Genomic DNA, 22,317 nt, shown 5'->3' with positions numbered 1-22,317 from the left:
AAACACAAAGGTTAGAGCATATGGAACTTTTTGATGAATCCTGCAGGTGAGAGGACAAGGAGAAATTAATAGGCATTTTATTAAAAGCAAGCAAAATGGAAGTACTGTTACAATCTCTTATGAAATTTGAGATTATCATCTAGATATTTAATAAAATATTAAGAGTGATTGCTTTATGGATATTAGCGGCATCAAAATTATGCATCCTGAATGGTGGGAATACCGATACAAAGCTTAGCAGCCGTGATGCCTCAGGATGTACACCCCGAAGGTGGGGAAGACATCCTCCCTCTATACAATGCAAGAGTATGAAAAGGTGCACAGCAAACTAAAAAGAGGGGTAACCAAAGAGCCATTCTTAGAAATGTAATATTAGCCTATGATTCAATAAACACGTTAAGAAAAAGTCATTTGTGAATGAGATAGAATTAGCTATTGAACTGAACCAATGCATGTACTTATGTACATGGATTAAGCTAAAAGTAGAGGCTTCTAAGCTGAATAGAAAGAGAAATATCATGACAAGGCTTTCCCCGGGCATCACTGAGGGGCTCGCGGTGACAACATGCTGGAAGGATGGTAACTGACAGCATGGATTGCCAACCTGTTCCATTTCCACGCTTACCCTTCTCTCAAGATGCACACAACCGAACAGACTAGGGCAATACCAGCCTGTTCTCTCACACATGGACTCAGCCTCCACCCTGCCAGCCACAATAATGGGGTGACCTTTCCATTTAATCAGTAAAACCTAGGCAACTAATCAATAAATATTTTCTGTCTTCCCAAGAAGTGTAAGGGCTAGAACTCATGGAGAGAGCAAAGAAATACTACATTTCATTGGCTCCATGATGATCTTAGTTATAATTTCATGTCAACTGAGAAAGGAGAAACACCTCCAACTAACCAATGAAACAATCATGCCATGCTGATTACATGGATGCATGAGTTGGTCATACCAATTCTCATTGCGTTGGATTTTCTTTTATATTTTGGGAAGAAATTGGCAATGTCTTCTTTCTTTGGTCGCCTTGCTTGGATATGATAAGCTGTTCTTTGGCCCACATTTTAGTACAAAATATGACAAAGCTTCAACCACTTGTCACCCTCTTCCTTTCCTAGGTCATTTAAAAGGCTTACTTGTTGCTTTGCAAGAAAATATGGAATTGTAGTCACCACTCCAATCACTAATATCTATTTCACTACCATTTAATTTATGCCCTACCCCTTTATTTCTGTGCACGTCTATATATAAATAATTTTTATTTTATTGCTGAACTATAATGTAATCTTTCTATTTAAGTGACGACTAAATTGGAAGTGTGTATTATTCATCATGCCTATAACTCAGCTGATGTGATATCATCAGGAGCTACAACCAAGTTCACCCATGTAAACCCAAGTTCACCCACGACAACTCTGTCACAACAGTGATGGTAACAACCTGCCGATCGTATGACACATCCTGCTTTCAGCGATGTTAAAATATAGAGGCAAAAATTACATCTGAGAATGGATGAAATGCAATAATAAGGCTTCACTCCTGTCTTCCAAATGTCCATGTATTATTATTTGGAGATAAGACATAGACATATCATAAAATAATCGCAAGTAAGTGACTTATATAACTTTCAAAAAGCAGTCACAGACAATAAAATACTCTAGGACTTCAGCGCAGAAAGATAATACTTAGTGTTGTTTCAGTTTCCTTCCACAGGGAGGAATTCTCTTTGATGTTAAACCCTGTGGTCTTATCCCTACATGCCAAAATATTGCACAGTAATGATTTACACAAGGAAATCAGAGTTTTCCGTCTTAATTCACAGGCATTCAAAGAAATGTGGAGGGTTATAGCACAGTTCAAAAGACAACACACATTGACTATACAGACATGAAATAGCAAGTAAAGAAGGGAGTGTGCATCCTGCATGCAAGGGCTCTCCACACAGACCTCAGCCAGGCTGGCCCAGGTACGGTCTCCCTTATGCTTGGCATATATGTGGATCTGCACTTGTTCATGCTCAAAACATTTTTTCCCACCTCAAATAGTGTCACGTAGCCTCAAACTACCAGCAATTAGAAGGCTCAGCTCAAATTCTTGACAGGAATAATGGGATTTGAGCATTATTGGGTGACAGGAGGGCACTCAGGAGCAGTGGAAGAGAATAGGTCTACAGGGACTGAGAACTGACTGGTGGCCCATTGTCGATGTTATCAACCAGAGGACATTCGGCATTGTGGGGGCAGCTCTGCAACTCTCCATCCTCTTCCTATGCAAGCCCCACAACCTGTTGCCATAAATAGAGAACATCTTACAGCTATAAACCAAAGGTTATATGTATTCTCTAAATCTGAGCATAGTACCTTGTGCATCACGATTATTCAGAAAGATGTATAGGTGGCATGTGTTATGAGTTGTGTTTTGTGTTTCCCTCAAACAGTATGTTGAAATACTAAACTCACTCCATGGCCTTACTTGGAAATAGGATCTTTTTTAATTTTTTTAAATGTGTTTATTAATTTAATAAATTAAATTTATGTTATTAATTAACAGAGAGAGAGAGAGAGGCAGAGACACAGGCAGAGATAGAAACAGGCTCCATGCATGGAGCCGGATGTGGGACTCAATCCCAGGACTCCAGGATCACGCCCTGGGCCAAAGGCAGGTGCCCAACCGCTGAGCCACCCAGGCATCCCTGGATATAGGATCTTTACACAGGTAACCACGCTTAAATGAGACCATTAGGGTGAACCCTAATCAAACATGACTGGTGTCATTGTAAAAAGGGGGGATTTGGATACAGAAATAGACACACAGAGGAGAGATTACATGAAAACACACCGGGGAGCACTATGTGAAGACAGAGGTTAGAGTGATGGATGTGCCTACCTCCCAGGGAAGTGCTAAGGAACGCTGGTGGACCTCCAAAGCAAGCAAGAGCCAGGAAGGATTCTCCAACATTGTCAGAGGGAGCATGGCCCTGCTGATGCCTTGTTGCCGACAGACACCCAAAACCGTGAGACAATACTCCGTTGTTGTTTTCAGCCACCTAGTTGTGGTACTTTGCTACAGCAGCCCTAGGAAACAGCTCAGTACAATGTCTTTTACTTCGTGGATTCTTAAGGATGAACAAATGCCAACACTTCATCATTTCTTCAAAATATTTTTAAACACAGGGAAAAGTGTGGAAAGGAAGAGTCAAAATACATCTACTTCTTTTTCATAGGCGACAAGAACTGCGATAGATAGCACCACTTTTGCCTGTGTTTAGTTTCCAACAGCTACCATAGGAAGTGTTGATGTAAATTTGGCTAAGTGGTTGTTTCCCAATGGAATGTGATCAAAACAAAAACAATGTTGGATCACACAAAGGATGTCAAGCATTGCTCCAGTTTTTTTCAAGGGAGAAAGTCATTAAGTGTTGCAGTGGTTAAGGGGCAGTTTCAAACTTCTGCGATTGTTATTGTGCAAGGAAAAGATCAGAATCAAGTAGGAAGTTCCACTGTTCAGGAATCCTGCATGTGGCCGCCTATTGGCCCTCTGGAAATCTTTTTTTTTTTTTTTTTTTTTTTTTTTTTTCTTTCTTTCTTTCTTTCTTTCTTTCTTTCTTTCTTTCTTTCTTTCTTTCTTTCTTTCTTTCTTTTTAATGGAAAAGCTTGTGACTGAAACTAAACACCAGCATCTAAAGCTACTGGTTTTCTTCTTAAGGTATCTGTACACTACTTTTTACCCAAATACTTTTAAAGTTTCCGGAACCAACCCAAAACTCATTCAACATTTCTATCCTCCAAAGAAACACAAAATCTGAGACATTTAGTTTGCAAAACACAAGATATGTTACACTTAAAACACACTTACATGTAAAGTCGCATTTTAATCTAAAGATAACCAATTGTTCCAAAGACTGTTTCAAGAAAGAATTGATTCAGACATTCATTAATACACCCCCTGAAAAGCATCCCAAGGTCAGACTTTATTTATTAGCTGACATTTCAAAGTAGAAATGTATTTCAGTGTTACAGAATTACTTGGAACAGAACCTCTATTTTTAAAAACTCTCCTTTGAGTTTTTGAGTGATCTACGACAACCTAAGCACTAATTCTCTATGAGGTTTCATAGGACGCTAAACAAAATTTAGCTTGTGCTTTAATTCAGATTAAATGACAAAGTGACAATCTGGCTCTGTCTCAATCCAGAGCCCCTTTCGGTTCCTCTGGGATTTGTCACTATGCAGGAAACTAGAACTTTCATTTTCTGTTCTGGTGTCACCTAAAAACTCTCCTGAACTTTTTTGGGTCACTATTACCTTTGAGCCCCAATCCTCTCTCCACCCAACATATTTGCCTCGGCTCTACAAACCTCTTATAACACGGAAGTCACCCAGGAGTCTTTAGAGGTGGCTAAAAGAGAACAAAATATTCTGTAATGTAACAGATAGTAAGAAAGTCTTCTTTACCCAAAATTGCCCTTTTACCCCAAACAGCTCTTCTTAAAAGATCTTGTAAAGTAACTGAAGCGATGTGCTGCTGCTTGGCCCCGAGTTTTCTTACATCTCTAATAAATATTTCAGTGATGCAGAGGAATGGAGTGTAATCACTTTCCTTTCTTCTTATGAGCTACTTTGGAGGTCCTCCTTCTATGCTAAATGCCTTCAGTGAATACTGCAAGATCTGTGCACAGGTTCGCATCCCATATGAAATTTCACTTGTTTCTCAAAGGATAATAAATCTCCCTGAGATACCCCTCCACTTGGAAAACCAGGTTACCTGTACTGTGTAAATATATAGTATTCCCTAAGTCACGGACTCGATTTTTAAAGGCCACTGGATGGGTTTTAATCTTTGTGATTTTTAAAGTCAATTAATTGCAAGTAACTGAGATGTGTTCTGTTCTGAGACTGTTTTCCACATTCATTGGAATTGATTCTCCCTCAGAGTCAGGTTTGTACTTGCTTTGTTCCTACTGAAACCAATATTTTGGACTCAGCTTTATCTTCACCTTATCTACAGAAATTTCCCTAGGAAAGAATTGCCCTCTCTGTCCCCAGCATTTAGATTCCATGAGACTGTGTATGACACATGGCTTACATTCATCTCTCCAAGTCAGGATTAAAGCTGAGATCTGAAACCTGTATTCCAGTTCAAAATGTCTGTTTTCCCCAGAAGAGCTAAGAGGCATGGTCTCAGAGATTGGCACAAGGTGGGCAAGGGACTAGGAAACGGTGTGGTTCCAGGAAGAAGGTCAAAGGGCTCCTTCTCCAGAGGTCTCAAGTTTTATTCCAATAATTGCTTAGATATGTGGGTAGAGGTAATTGAAATCAACAACAACAAAAAAATATTTTTTTGCCACTTCTTCCTTTATAAGTGCCTCTATGTTCAAGCCTTTTGTAGACTGACAAAAATTAACAAATGAATATTGATTCTCATCCAGCCCATCTCTTATGTGAGAGGCTTTACTATTTAGCTACCTTGTTTACAATTTTATGTTCTCTAAGTGACTTTTTTGTGAAGTATTTCTGTGGTCACATGAACAATGATAGAACTTTTGCTTTGAGAAGTGTCCAGGACACATTATTAGCAGTCATAACATATGGCCCAGGACGTTGAGGACTCCAACACTACTGATCCACATACTGGAGCAGAAGGAGAGCCGTTTTCTGAGGCAGATTTAACACTGCCTCTGGTTGCAGGGTAGTTCTGTTGCCCACCTTTCTGCAGGTTCTGAGGGATGTCCATTCCTTTCAGGCATTTTCACAGTGAGAGGAACTTTACCCCTATTGTCTGCCTCTTGCTCCATAATCGATTACCTATCTGCACTTTGGGTTCTGGGCCGAAATGACAACTCCAATCTTCTCTACAACTCAATAAAAGTCTCATTAAGAAAGTTAGTACTTACATTCACTTCTCCTATTATTCTAAATGTTTTCTCCAGACTAAAACAGAAAATAAAAATAAAAACAACCAACCCTTGAGTGCTTATTCTATGCCACTGTGCTAAGACACATGCCTAATTGTGTGTTGATAGTGATGTCAGAGGTAGTTGTTAATTATCATCATTTTACAGAAGAGGCATAGCTAGTATAAAAACTAGTATTCATATCAACATGTCTGATCCCAAAGTGAGTTCCCTTTACCATCATAGTACAGTGTTCCTTATCAAAGAACTACATGCTTAAATTGTACTGTTTGGGGCCCTTATGAGTTAGTTTTACTTAACTGCAAGTCTGGCAATGTTGATGATGGTTATTACATAAATGAGGACCCATCAGTAATTACTCCCAGGCCTCTTGGTCAAAGAAAGGCTGAGATTCCTTTGCATAACTGGTTTTGTTTTATCTCAAGAACACCAATTTCCATGTAATTGGTCCTATTTCCTTCTTTGCTTTGGCCACTAGGAAGCACAGAGACAATTGTTGCCAACCTCTAGCAACTACACATATGCACTTCTGCACACCAATCTTACCATAGATTTACTATTTTCCTGCCTGTGCTTTCCCTTTGCCTTAATTTCTCTCATTCACTTATTTTAATCACTTTTTTATTTTATGTTTTTTTTTTTTTAAATTCAATTAACTAGCATAGAGTGTATTATTACTGTATGTATTTTTTTAAACCTACTCAAATCCTTGATGAACATAGTCAGGTTATACTAATGGCGATCTATTCATTGTGATTCTAATTAATTTGTTTGGCAGGAATTTATTAAGTGCATATTATGTTACCAGAACTATTGTGGGTACTGCATATTTACTGAAACCTCCAAAATACAAACATTAACACAATCAGCTATCATCCTAGTATTTGAAATATAACTCCTTATTCTATTTCTTATTCAACTGGTCAAGCAGTGTCTAGCTAAAAATATAAAACTAAGACTCATAGGAACATACTGACTCTGGTATTCCGCTTTCTTGTACTATAATACTCAAAGGTCTTTTAATCTATCTTTCAACTATATTGACTATCCTCAGTTTGAATACTTTAATGCATGAAGGTATGTGGATCAGTTACAAGCAAAACATAGTCACAAACACAGCTATAGTAGCACAAAGCGCCAGGAGTTTCTTCAGCATCACTAGAGATAGTAATTAATCCTCAAAATTATTTGTTTTTTCATCTGATTGATATGCCAATGCCTTTAGACCTCAGAAAGAGAATGAAAATTATACTTTCTATAACCCATTTCATTAGGCAAAAATGAAATGCAATAACAGAACTCAAATACAAGCCAGAGTTGCCTGTTATGACTACTAATCCAATTCTACAGAGAAAAGAAGAAACAAACTAAGAGATCAGTCAGGATTACCCATAACAGGCATGTTTAATTCAGTTTTGTTATCCTCAGAGTTTATCTCACTCATTGAGTGCTCTGGCCACTTTTGAGAAGGTGAATTAATTATTAAGCAATTTTTGTAAAGCTACTTAAGTCAGCTTTTTCTTTCTACCCCAAGAGTAATGATGCAAGCAAATGCATTCACAGAATAGGATGCAATTAAAGCTTCAATTGATTTCAATTATTGACTATACTTCAGCTAAATTAGCAGTTTAGGATTCATTTTCCCATCTAACTCTAATTTTCTCCACAAAGGAGAAATAGATGTTTTAAACGTGACTATTTACTTGTAAAGTATGCATTTTAATGCTTTTTTGACACTACAGCAACAATTATCCACTGTTTTTCTATTAATAGAGACCCTTCCAACTAATATGCTTATTGATTTTTCATAGTTATTTCCAGAGAAGATTGATACTTAATTCTGTCAAGGCAAAACAAAGTTCCTAAAAGGTCTTGAATTGTTCCTCTTTGAATATATATTCAATTATTTTTTAAATGTTCTGACAATATCTCTGGTTACCTGCTATAATGATTTTAAAATTAGATGAACTACATATTTATATTAGGAAGAAACCTGAGATATACTTACTAGAATAACTCAATCTTTTTACTGAGGGTCACCTGGGTGGCATGGTCAGTTGAGTGTGGGCTCTTGGTTTTGCTCAGATCATGATCTCAGGGTCGTGAGATCCAGCCCCTCACCCGCTCTGAGCTCATCTCAGAGTCTGCTTGAGTTTTTCACTCCCTCTCCCTCTGCCCCTACCCACTGCATGCTTTCTCTCTCTCTTTCTCAAATAAATAAATCTTTAAAATAAATATATTTTTACTGATGTGCAGAATTCAGTGTCAGAGTCATCAAATATTAAATTACAACTCTGCTTAGGTTCTACTCTAGATCTGACCTTTCAAGCCAAAGAATTTCCTTGTGTGAATCATTCGTGCAACCCTGATCGATATTAATGACAAATGAAATTTAAGAGAAGTATTATAATAACAGTTTATACATATGACATTTAGAGTGTTTTCTGTTGTGAGTCACAAACAATCCTTTCCAAAGTGGTTTAAACAGTAACAGGAGGTTGAATCAATCACCAGATGCTGGTGGCTTCACAGTGTCCATTCCAGGCTGGGTATTCCTCCATATTTTGGCTTTACCTTCAGATGGCTCCCTTAATAGAAGGGAAATGGTTCATACATTCCAGATGTCACATTGGTGAGCATAATATTCAGGAAGAGATCATTTCTTTGAGTTACTCTCTGAAATGCAAGCAAACCTCTCCTTAAGAAAACCTCTCATCTCCTTAGTTTGAATTGGGCCTTGCACTCATTGAGAAATAATCCCTGTGGACAGAGAAATGGCATGTCCTGATTGGTCTATGCCTGGGTACCTTAGCCAATCATGGTGGCCAGAGGGTGAACCCGACCTGAATGGCTCTGACCAATCAGGGCTCCCCACTGGACCCAACAGGAAGGTAAACCTCACTGGGAGAACAGACTGCTATGGGAGGCAGGAGAAAAGTGCAGGCTAGGCTGACACCCAGGTGATCACTTCAATTCCTAAACTTCTTTCAGAGTTCTTTTGTTCTTTTATGCACAGGGTAAGACTGGAGGCATAATGTGAAACCCAAGCATACCCAAAAACAGTCCTTAAAAATCGTTGTAGATTGAAGCCTAAAAATTATGGTGAATCCCAATTTCCAATTGCCGAGACTTTACCCAAGTCTTAAACACTGAAATTTGCTTGAATTCTAGGTAAAAGTAAAAGTGGCTTTTTACAGTATTTTCTCACTGTTTTTAAAAAATTATTTATTTATTTATTTATTTATTTATTTATTTATTGCATGACCCAAGTAGGAAGGGGGAGAGAGAGAATCTCAAGCAGACTCCCCACTGAGCACTGAGCATGGAGCCTCACTTGGCTGGATCTAATTACCCTGAGATCATGACCTGAACTGAAATCAAGAGTTCCACACTTAACTGACTGAACAACCCAGGCACCCAAGGATTTTCTCACTAGTTTTAAGAGAAGTTTTGCACAGAAGACTTTACTGCAACTGGCCCTCAGGCTGCCCATTATTCCAGAAAACTCAGCAGGCATGAGGGTTCCCACCTTCTTCATGACTTCGATGAGGCAGCTGCTTCTAAGTGATGTCATTGTGTGAGAATCCAAAGGCAAAGAAGCTGCTAAGTGAGCTAGAGTCTTCTCCCTGGCACAGTCAGGTCATATATCCTTGTCAGGGCATGGAGACAAAGAGACCTGCTAAACTGGCAACTCCTTTTCTTGGATGATTCTAGAAAATACAAATAGATACATTTAAGAATGCAACTGAGGGGGGAATCCCTGGGTGGCTCAGTGGTTTAGTGCCTGCCTTCAGCACAGGGTGTGATCCTGGAGTCCCGGGATCAAGTCCCACATCAGGCTCCCTGCATGGAGCCTGCATCTCCCTCTGCCTGTGTCTCTGCCTCTGTGTAAGATTTTAAATAAAATCTTAAAAAAAAAAAAAAAAAAAAGAACGCAACTGAGCAGATGAGTAGTCTGGTCTCATGAGTCCATACAGGCAGATTAATCCTGATTCAGAAGCAGAGTCAATCAACTATGCCACTAAACTTTATCATTGAATTTTCCTTCTTTCAATGATTGTTAGAAAAGACTATAATAGTATGTGAGCATCTAGTGAAGGAAGTCTCCTTGAAGGAAAAAAGAGGTCTTAACCCAATCAAAATAGTCAGTTTAGAAAGTTAAGAATAGTAGCCATTACCTATTACTGTAAGGAGTTATTCTTTTAAAACAGTTGAATTCACAGAGTTTTCTACTTGAAACTTTTCCTTTTAAATCTCTCAAAATTGAGTCTCTCATAAATCCTGTCAGCTTCACAAAAAAAATCATCACACCCAACTAATCGAAGGCCTTTCAGCAGCCAAGTGACAAGTCTGCTAGTGCCTCGAGAAAGTCAGAGAAGTAATGTGTTTTGACTTAGGCAAAGTTTTAGACTCTGTCCTACTTGGCATATACTGTAATAATCTGCTTCTAACATTCCACTGGCTGCAGAATGGAATCTGTCAATTCATTCATTCAGTCAGTCAACAAGCATTCTTTGTGCACTTACTGCATGCCAGACATGGTGCTTGGCACAGTCTGAGTTTCCAGCTTTACCACTAGCAGCACCAGCTGAAGCCTGCAAGAAAAGGGAGCGCAGAATAGAGGAAATTAGGGGAAGTGAGTGGGGAGAAGGAAGAGAGAAAGAGAAGAAGGACAGGAGATAAGGAAAAAGAGAAGATTTATCCTTCGCTGGCCAGTTAATGTTGGTAGCTGGCTTCTGTCCTGGCCATGCTCTTGGTTGGTGAGAATGAAGGGGAGAAAAAAGGCAGAGGCAAAATAAGAAGGAGAGAAAACTGCCCAAGAGCTCTCTGCCATCAGCCACGGTGCTGTCCTTAATCTTCACACCATCCCACCACCAGCCCCTATATTCAGAGGCAGGTCTCCAGCACCATTTCTCTGATCCCAGAATGTTGGAGACAACTCTAGTGCCTTGAAACTACCAGGGCTGATACAGACGATGTGGTCTTGGCTCCCGAGGATGTAACTCTGAATGAATATTCTGGTAACAGAGTCTCTGTTACCACCTACAGTAGTTCTGTAGAATTCATTTTTTGAATTCACTGACTCATGCATTGGGGAGCCACTATTGTTAGTCATTCTTCTAGGCTGTGGGATGCAAGGATTACATACTAGTAGAAGGACATATATAATAGACAAATAAATTAACAAGAAAGTATTGAATGATAGATTTTTGGAGCTTTACAAAGAATTAAAACAGGATAACAGAATAGAATGACTAGGTGGTTAATTTACATTGGGTGTCAGAAAAAACCTAATAGTTAAGTTGAGTCTACTAGGCAGGTGTTCCCAGTGATATATATATATATTTTTTTGAACGTCTGAAGGACAAGAAGGAACCAGTCTTCCTAATATCAGAAAGACTAGCATCTAAGTGAGGAAAGAAGGAGCTCCAATGCTCTAAGGTGGGAACACACGTGACTTATTCAAGGATCTCAAGAAAAACCAATGTGATTGGAGCACAGAAGGTGAGAGGAGAGTGGCATGAGGGGAGGTGTGAGAGGAAGTAGAAAGCAGGACAAAAAAGGCATTTTGGGAGAGTAAGGGGCTTGAGTTTTACTCCTGGAGTAAGAGGAGATCATTGAGTCAGAATATTCCAACACATTGGCATTGTATGCTGCTAACATCATCAGTACATGTCGCACTTCTACTCCATGTTAAATTAAGGTTGTGGACTTTTCTGGGATCCAACTCACCATGAGAAAAATTGCATCCATGAGAAAATGCTTTCTGAATTTCAGACAAAACACAGAATTCCAGCATAATCTCTTCAGAACTGATCCTTTGTATCCTGGGTGGGGCTCTTCCCTTGGCTTGGGTATCGTCCCAATAATGCATCAGTGTTTACTTTTATTCTTAATGAAAAATTTGGAAAATGAACAACTATAGACTATTTGAATCGGTAGGTCTCAAAGAGAATCTGGGTTATCATTTCTTTCTTTTCCAATGTATATACAATCTTGCCACTGGCGGAACACATTGGAGAGTGGTCACTTACATTAACTAGTGCTGAGTCTACAATTCTTGAGTCTTGTTTAATTGCTTTAGAATGTTTTCTAACAAAAAGAGAAAAAGCAATTCATGCCATCTTCTCCACAGTTTTAATTAAGGTGACTTTCACCTTGAATTTTTCATAAATCTTTTTGATTTAAGAAGCAGTAGGAATAAATCATCACTACTTCAAAATGTCATTAGTAAGCAAAATGTGAAATGCAATTACATATTTAGTTATTTGTGAAAATTATTCTGTGAGGTTCAGTTACTCTATTTTGGGAAATATATCTTGTTTTTTTATTTTTTTATTTTTTTTTAATTTTTATTTATTTATGATAGTCACACAGAGAGAGAGAGAAGCAGAGACATAGGCAAAGGGAGAAGCAGGCTCCATGCACCGGGAGCCCAATGTGGGATTCAATCCCGGGTCTCCAGGATCACGCCCCGGGCCAAAGGCAGGCGCTAAACCGCTGCGCCACCCAGGGATCCCAAATATATCTTGTTTTTTAGGATTAAGAGATCACTCTAGTATATGTTATGGGCCACATCAATAATTTGAAACAAATCGGGACTTAAATAAATACATAAATGTAAAATGGTCTTCAAGAAACTTAACATGTGAATCCCACAGACCCACAAATCCAAATTGATCAAGTAATTTAGCAAAATTAAAATATGATTTCCCAGTTATGAATACTCATCACACAAAATACTGCCATAACATTTTCAAGAAAATTTATATTACAGAATATTCAAACATACCCAAAAGTAGAGAACATAAGATAGTGAACCCCCAGATACACACCACTCAGCTTCAATAATTATCAGCATTTTGTCCATTTTGCTTTATTATCTAGCCCGACTTCTGACAATTTTAAGAACTGAAAAAAATATATATGCATAAACTGGTAGTTATTTTGATGTTAACTGCAAAATCACTTTCGTTTCTAACACTATTTACCTTTTTATAATTTCCTTATTTTTATCACAAGTATTAGATCAAGATTTCTTAAGTAAGAATTTAGGCCAATTTAAGTAATAATTTACCATATTTTTTTCACAGCATCACATCTTTGAGTGCCTTGTGGGAATTCAATAAGAGATAAGTACTAATTGTTCTGATATTTCCAGATTTTCTATTTCAGAACCTTAGTGGTAAGAGGTTGGGGGGGGCGGGGCAGTGGGTAGCAAATGAGCAAAGAAGTAAGATAAGGCTGATAAGGACAAAACAGGAACTACTTTATTGCTTGATGATACTTGACGAGTTTAGACTGAAGGATGTTAATGATAGGAGAGGAATCTCAAGATCTGGGAATCACCATAAAAGAATAAAATTCTTCCTGGGCTTGTGCCTAATGAATAATCTTAGATTTGTGTCCCAGATGGTAGAATCCAGTCTTACCAATCTCCATATCTACAGCCATTCTTCTATGAAGATTTTTATTTTCCCCATGCATTTCTGTGACTGCATCTTCCTCACTCCCTAACCCCAGTATATTTTCCACTTCATCTACCTGCAGTCAGGGAAATGTTTCTAAAACTCAAGTATAAGCACATTGAAATTCCCCAGCGGTTCCTCACTGATGTTAGGATAAGGCTGGCTTTAGTATGAGAACTTAGGAGAATTTTTTATTATTTTATTTTATTTTATTTTATTTTATTTTATTTTATTTTATTTTATTTATTTTATTTTTAAGATTTTATTTATTCATGAAAGACACACAGAGAGAAAGAGAGAGAGAGAGAGAGGCAGAGACACAGGCAGAGGGAGAAGCAGGCTCCCCACAGGGAACTGATGAGGGACTCGATCCCAAGGACCCCGGGTCATGCCCTGAGCCACAGGCAGATGCTCAACCACTGAGCCACCCAGGCGTCTCACAGGGGAACATTTTAAACTTGACTCCAGCTTAACCTCTTTGCCACCACAGTATTTTGTTTGTTTTTGTTTTTTAATTTTTGTTTTGTTTTGTTTTTTGTTTTTTTTATGATAGTCACACAGAGAGAGAGAGAGGCAGAGACACAGGCAGAGGGAGAAGCAGGCTCCATGCACCGGGAACCCGACGCGGGACTTGATCCCGGGTCTCCAGGACCGTGCCCTGGGCCAAAGGCAGGCGCCAAACCGCTGCGCCACCCAGGGATCCCAGTTTTTGTCTTTATACTTTAAAGAAACAAATTTATTTTTAAATTGTATGTTTTATAAACAATACATAAGTGGGCAGTGCTATGCAAAGTGAAATAAGTTGATAAAAACAATGACAATTCACAACAGGTCTGCATCACACAACTACAGAAAACTTTAAACACAAGATCTAATTACTAGAAGTTGAAGGCATATGGAAGGAACCCAATACAAGGCCTAGGTTTCAAAAAACTACCAATTCTAGAATGGATTCTACTCTGGAACTGTTTGTTTGGTTTTTTGTTTTGTTTTGTTTTGTTTTTTATTTCTTGTTGCATCTCTTTCAGTGTGAAATGGAACCTTTGAAACTCAAGTGTGGCATCAACAAAGTCAAGTAGGTGGTCCAACCTCTCTCTTACAGCAGATAATTGAAATTCAGCAGTCTGTTCTTCATCTCCTCCTCCTTTCTGAATAACTTCCTTTGTAATTCCACTTTTTGGTTTTGGGGAGCTACCCTTTTCTTCATCATCCCCATTAATCCACACCCTATCCTCGGCCAATGTGTTTCCAACTCCCCACATTTCTCAAGGATTTCTCTATAATCTCCATCTTCTAAGCCTTGAAGATCATATTCAGGTTCCTTTTTGTAAAGATTTTCCCATGCATTTGCTATAGTTATTTGTTTTACTTCTTCTCAACTCTTGGCCCAGTTAAAAACTGCACTTTTTATGTTGTAGATTTTAATCTTGGAAACTCCTTTTTCTCCTTTATCTTGCTCATCATCACTTTCTTCAAAAATTGCAAGACTCTCTTCAAGTTGCTTCCACCTATAAAGTCGTTTGCGGCTCAAGATCATGCCTTGATGCATTGGTTGAATCAAGGTTGAAGTGTTACGGAGAAAGAACATGCATTTTATTCACACATCCTCACTGCTTAGTGATTTGGTGAAAGAGTGAACCGGAGAACTGTCCAGAAGTAACATGGCCCTGACATCCTCTTCGTGGAATCCTAAAACATTAAGTTGAAAATGCCTGACCTCAGGAACAAAGTTTTGAAAGAATCATTCTGAAAACAATTATCTGGTGAACCAAACATCCTTAATATATCACAGGTAATGCACTTGTGTCCTCTTTCACACTTTTGGGCAGCTTTGATTTTCCAATAATGATTGACCTTAACTTATGAGTTCCATCTGCATTTGCACATAAAATAGCAGACCACCGTTGTTCTTTGTTTGTTTCCCTCCCAGGCAGGCAGATCTCCTTTCAGCTTGCCTGAATGTTTTCTGGCATTGACCTCCAAAAGAGGTCAGATTCATCCCCACTGTACAGTTGAGCTAGACTCAGCTTCCCCTCTCTAATAAGCATGTATAGGTTTTGCCACCACAGTATTTTGAACTCGTTGCATGAACTAGGGTGACTGGCCAAGGTGTCTCTTCCTGGGGAAAACTAACTTCACACAGTCTACTTACTTCAAAATGTCCTCTCATTTCCAGTCCTGAGCTTCATCTGTATGAAGTGCTCCCCCACCCCTGCTCCCAGAGCAGTAACCAGGTTATTTATTGTAAAATTTGTTAACTTTATTTCCCAACTAGACAAAATTCCCTGAGGCCAGTGACTGAACTTTGCTCATCACTGCATCCTCGGTGTGTTTCCTGTTGCTCAAAACATACCAAGTGTTTAATAAGTGTTTGTTGTAGAAATGACTGAGTGGAATGAAATACACAATTCTGCACTTATTTTATTTTTTTTAGTAAGATGATTCTGCCAGAAAGAACATCAAAGAATCATCATTTGGGGTGTAATTTGCTATAATAAACCATGGTAGAAAATTGCTTCCAGTCAAGAATAAAATTCTAGAGTTATTAAGATAAATATATTAATATTCTTATGTTATCCTTAATTTTTAAATCTATTTTCTTAAGTGGATATATTCTAGATCTATAATCTTAAAATATTATTATTCATTGTTATCAATCCACGTAAGGGAAGCCTGGGTGGCTCAGTGGTTGAGCGTCTGCCTTTGGCTCAGGGCAGGATCCCAGGGTCCTGGGATCGAGTCCCTCATCAGGGTCCGCATGGGGCCTGCTTCTCCCTCTGCCTGTTTCTCTGCCTCTCTCATGAATAAATAAATAAAATCTGAAAAAAAAAAATCCACATTAACAATGCACCTCAGTAGGGTTTCAATGGCACATTTTCATTGTGACCTAAATGTGGGTTCTCCACCTTCACACCCCACATGGGTTACTGTATTTTATTAGCAGCAACCTGAGTAGCTCTATGTTCCCTAAGACACTGCAAGGAAATAAGAATAGATGAGAAGATGTTGAGTCTATTTTTCTCCTCAAGAAAACCAGCAGACATCCTCCTAGAAACTGATAAGCACAGGTTACTTAGGTTTTTGATGGGATTTATTGATTTATTTGAGTTAGGTTTCAGTGTTTTATTGCAACTTTAAGCCATTTGTGTTCTATATACTCAAGTCCTTGAGAAACAGATGGAACAGGAATTTAAAATAAATAAAAGTGTGATTTAATCTATATATAACTATGGAATTGTCAACACTTATGCCACATAATATGTTGGTATATTTGTTTTATGTTTATGAAATGAAATAATTGATTTTGTTACCTATAGGGTGAATTAAAACTTTATTGCCTTATTACCTTAAGGAGAATGTGCCTGACTGTTTCATTTAAATAGCTCTGATCTTAATGCAGTGTATAACAGAGCAAAGACATGAAAAATTATGCACCTTTTAAGTGCCTGGGGAATATACAATCCTTTCAAATACATTTAAGAATAATTTATCTAAAAGGTTATAATTCAAGCTATAATTTATTTTTATGTCCAGATTTTTGCTATCATTTTTTTATATTGGTTCTTCTGCCAAAAAAAAAAAAAGTTTGTGTCTGTCTCTAGCTAGCAATATATATTTTTAATAAGTCTGTGGAAGAACTTGCAGCTTTATTTTTTTTAACTTGCAGCTTTAAAGGTCCTCTAGTCTTATTTTAAAATAATAGGGAAAATTCTGTGACTCAGATTCAGATTCAGCAAACATTCATTGAAACGCTGCTATACACCAACCATTGTGCCAAGTGCTTTATCACGATATCTCATCTGATCTCTATAATGGTGTGGGGAGGAAGGTATTATTAACATCTCTATTTTACAGATGGGCAACAGAGACCCATGGCCATTGAGTAAGTTACTTACTATCACACAAATAGAATGGAAAATATCTCTAAACACTATGACACTTGGTAGGCATTCAGTAAATACTTGCTGAACCTGAAACAACACTGCCTTTTAAGATAAATACTGTTTCTTTGCAGCATTCTTAGATCCTAAATGAGTAAACATGATGCATGGCAAGCATTCTGGCTTATTTATGTATTTATATTTTGTAATCTGTTCTTTATGTGAACAGAATATTGAAATGTCTGCCATTTTTAAAAACTCTCTTAGCAAGATTGAAGCCAAGCTTCTCAAATTATATTTTATTGAGGTATCTAAGATAAATTTTTTTCAGTGGAAGTAGTTTGAGATTCTTTTAGTCAATCTAGAGTACCATCTCCTGTGTTTAATCAATGCTTATATGTACAAACATTGAAACTGGGTTTTGCAAATGACAAATTGCTTTAAAGTCAAGCTTTATGTTTTCCTGATCATTTCTTCCCAGCATCAGATAGTGCCTTATACATCATAGATATTCAATAAATATCAGATCAGTGAAATAATGAATGAACAATTTCTACGTTGAATGCCACACACATGTAAAACAAGTAATTCCTCCCTGAAATGTTTCTTTGGATTGATTCAATATGACTAGTTAGGACAATGTTCAATCTCCATCACTTGCTTGCTGTGGGGACTTGATCTAATCATACAACAATCCTAAACCTCAGTTTTCTTCTTTTTTAAAATGGTGACAGTGAATTCTATTCACAGAGCAAATTATGAAGTGATACAGTAAGTAGTTTTTGAAGTTTATACCTAATATGGGTCAGATCATGCCTCCCCTGGAGCAAAGAATCACGTGTTTAAGTCCTAACTCCTATTATCCCAAAATGTGACTTTACTTGGAGATAGTCTTTACAGAGGTAATCAAGTTAAAATGAAGTCATTAGAGTGGGCCCCAACCCAATATGAATGGCATCCTTATAAAAAAGGGAAGATACTCATTACCATGCTGGACTATAATTGGCTGTGGACTTGCTTGAGAAGAAACTTTGAGTCTTTTATCTATTTCCCTCAGGCTGAGCCAAGTTTCTGAATGAAGGGAATGTACAATATATGTTTCTTGGGTCAAATATACTAATTAATGTAGAGAAATACTATATGCAAAGATATTCAACAACCTCTACAGGCATGACAAAATGGCCTAAGAGCTGATTTTTGGTATCACATGCATCTACTGCCTGGCCATATGTCACTATGTTCTAAAGGACAATGGTTGCTACCGCCACCCTCCACGTCCTCACCCGCCATGAAGGTACCACCCACTAGCAGCCCAGCTTGCTATCTGATGCTAAATGTATGTCTCCATTCAGTAGGAAAGTCTTTGGAATATTGGCATTTATCTTTTGAAAAGTTGTCAAGCACACTCCTAAGGCTGTGTTCTATTTTCCAACTGCACAACTTTTACTTAAAATGTATAACATGGACACTCTGAGAAGTCCTTTAGCATCGAGTCCCTCTCCAGTGATAGATATATCAATCTTTTGGGAAATAGATAAATACGTAAAATAAAAGGAAAATTAAGGTGGTTGAAAAGTCTTAATTTTTATGCAATATATCTCCAATGGTATGAATTAATGAACAAGTACTACTTAAAACAGTCTTAAAAGAATTAATAATCATAAATCCTATCTTTTGCTGAGCATCTGCATTGGATTAATCTGCATTACTCTTGGTTTTAATTTAGATTTTTTTCTGTTTATAAAATGGAAATGATTTAGGTATTTCTACTATAATACATGTTCTTTTTATGTTCACAAAATAGCAGACTAAAAATAATAGAGCTTATGGGAAGAACAGAATGGGGCAGATCATTCAAAAGCTGTGGAATTTCATAACCCAACAAGAGCAATTAACAATCCTAGTACAAATATAAGCACAGTTAAATCTCTATTGGTATTTATACATAATCAGTAAATCTTTGCAGCCTTAACTTTTGGTGCTGGTGCTTCTCTGTGAGGTAGAAATGCTGGAGACAAACCATTCCAAGAGATCATTTAATTAAAATCCAATTCATAGTGTAACATTTTCCATTTTTTCATTGTTTTATACAAGAGAAATGTCTTTGCACCTTCTTCATCTACACACACGTTTTCTCAAGGAAGCTCTATATAGTAGAAAATACTGCAATTCTTGAAGCCATTAAACCAACCTCTACCTGCAGTTCTGTAGATTTCCACAGTTCTTCCTAAGGTCTTTGCAGTTTGCTAAGGCTTTCTCTCAATTAGATGACTTCAAATCATTAACATGAGAAAAATCATCTAAGAAGAACCAATACATGACTAACAAGTTAAAGAGACAATATTCTTCTATTTACCATGAGTAAATGGGATAATTAGTATTAAGAAAGCACATTTTGAAGTTGAACAGAGTAGCAAATCTAAACTTTATTTAATTAATGAACAAAATAATAATGAGATCATGTCAGAAAACTTTTCAAATTCCCTGGGACAAATGCATCATGTAGCAACATCCAGTATCACTTTGGAGCTTCACAAATAGTTGTTGCAATCACTTCCACTTTAACATTTAAAGGAAATGTGTTGTTAGTTATGGCAACTCCTACCCTGGCTACCTTCCCAGAAAGTTGTGTGCTAAATATATTCAGGAAAAACAATGAAGATTTTCTCAGATTTTGCTGCTGGAGTTTTTTTTTTTTTTTTCTTTTTTTTTTGTGGTTTTCAGTGAACACCTTACTGACCAAATGATTTGGAAGGACACATTTCTAAATTCTGCAGGTGAAAATGCTTCCGCAGTGGTCTATCATTTTATTTCCCTCTAGGATGAGGACATTTAAGAACCATTGGAAAAGATCTTTGCTGAATCCTGCAGAAATATAAATCACCTCTTCCTAGAGCTACTAACTTGAATCAAAAACTGTTGGAATATAAATAAGTGTGATACTGGAGTGTATTGGTAAAAAATAAAAAGAGTGTTCCGTTACAATCAGAATACCTTTAATTTTACTTTTTAATATAAAACTCTGTTTTCTGGAGTTTGGATGACAACAGTGTAGTAACTATGCAGTATTCTCATGCAAAATTACTGTTTCACCTAGATATTTAGAATTCTTATCCTTCTGGATTGGTCTTAGATAAATTTCTATTGCATTTCTGTTGTATTGTATGTTATATACTCTTAGTCCATCTACTCATAAAGTTATAGATTTGCAGAATGTAGGGTGGATTGGACCTTAGAAATCAGTTGGATCATCTGTAATTTTTTTCCATTGATCACAAAGCTGATAGAAAAAATGAATGGTGGGGATCCCTGGGTGGCTCAGCAGTTTAGCGCCTGCCTTTGGCCCAGGGCGCGATCCTGGACTCTCGGGATCGAGTCCCGCATTCGGGCTCCCTGCATGGAGCCTGCTTCTCCCTCCTCCTGTGTCTCTGCCTCTCTCTCTCTCTCTCTGTTTGTCTATCATGAATAAATAAATAAATAAATCTTAAAAAAAAAAAGAAAAGAAAAAAATGAATGGTGAGCTATATCACAGGGTATTAGAGGAGCTGTTTTAACTAGGACAGTATGGCTTGTTCTTTATAAAATGGCATAATTTTAGCTGACACCTCAAATGAGAGGAATGAGACATTTAAAAATCTCAGAGAAAAGCATTCCAAAGATATGGAATAGCAAGTATAAAGTCCTTGAAGCACACACAAAAAAGGGATGTGTATTCGAATAAAGTGAAATGGAAAAAGAGAGCAATGAGTTCAAAAGGGAAGGCTGAAATCAGACCACAAAGGGCCTTGAGAACAGGATAAAGAATTTGGATTTTCTTGTCAGTTCTATGGAAAGCTATTTGGGGGTTTCATGGAGGGGGAGTAAAATGACCTGATTTATGCTTTATTTTATTTTATTTTATTTAGAGAAGGAAGGAGAGAGAGAGAGAGTGAGAGAGTGACAGGGGCAGAGGGAGAGGGAAAGAGAATTCTCAAGCAGACTCCCCACCAAGCAAGGGAGCCCAATGTGGGACTCAATCCCAGGACCTGAGATCATGACCTGAGCTGAAATCAAGAGTCAGATGCTTAACCGACTGAACCGTCCAGAATCTCCCTGACTTATGCTTTAGATTGAGAACTCTAGTGTCTGTGTGGACTATTAACAGCAAAGTAGTCAGAACAGAGGCAGAGAGACAGGTTGAGTTGTTATTGCAAGTAGTTCAGAAAAGATAGACTAATGGCTTGGACAAGGGTGCATGGAAAGTGTCAGAGGAATCAGATGATACATCTAAGTGTTTGGTTTGAGCAACCAGGTAGGAGGTGATGTCATTTGCTGATCTAGAGAAAGCTGAGAACAGAGAAGATTGAAGGGACAAGCTCAACTGGGCCCATTGATCACATTAAAGTTCAAGGTATCCCTTGGACATCCAAGTGGCAAAGCTGACTAGACAGGAGAGGCTGTGCTTCCGGCCAGAGGCCTGGAGTGGAGATTAAAAATTGGGGGTCTTCATCATGTGGGTAGCCTTTAAGAGTGAAATCACATGGAAAGTATAGCTAGAGGAGAAACCGACAATGATTAGGTCTGTGGAGAACTCAGGAGGAGGTCTGATAGAGAAGAAGTTGCCAGCAAATGAGGCAAATACAGGGTAGGCAGTGAACTAGGAGGATAAACAATGTGGTACCCTTGAAGCCAACTGACCTAATAACTAAATCAAACAAAACAAAAAACAACAAAAAGGAGGAGCAATCAATTGTATCAAGCATATCAAGATGCCAAGCAAGATGAGAACAAAGAAGGGAGAGCTTGCTTCATTTATATCAGATCTTTGTAGTCTTAAACAGAGTCATTTCAATGATCTGGTGGAGACAGAAAGATTGGAGACAGCCAACGAGAGAAGGAAATGAGGACATATAGACAACGCGTCGGGGAAATTTGTTGTGAACAAAGACAGATTGGTAGCTGATCTGGTTGACATACTTGCCCAAGTTACAAATAGCAAACTATTGCTTTGAAACTTAGATGTTCTGAACTCCAATAGGACAACCTCCTAACCAAATATACTGTGTTTTA

At 37.8% G+C, this 22,317-nt stretch overlaps 1 pseudogene; it reads right to left on the bottom strand.

Moving 5' to 3' along the window:
* Positions 1 to 14,265: 14,265 nt before the first annotated feature.
* Positions 14,266 to 15,435, bottom strand: LOC102152261 (annotated as a pseudogene).
* Between the last annotated feature and the right edge of the window lie 6,882 nt (positions 15,436 to 22,317).

Source organism: Canis lupus, chromosome 29, assembly GCF_011100685.1.
Source record: "Canis lupus familiaris isolate Mischka breed German Shepherd chromosome 29, alternate assembly UU_Cfam_GSD_1.0, whole genome shotgun sequence".
Lineage (NCBI taxonomy): Eukaryota > Metazoa > Chordata > Mammalia > Carnivora > Canidae > Canis > Canis lupus.
The sequence above is the reverse complement of the archived record's forward strand: the minus strand, read 5'-3'. Positions and strand labels throughout refer to the sequence as shown.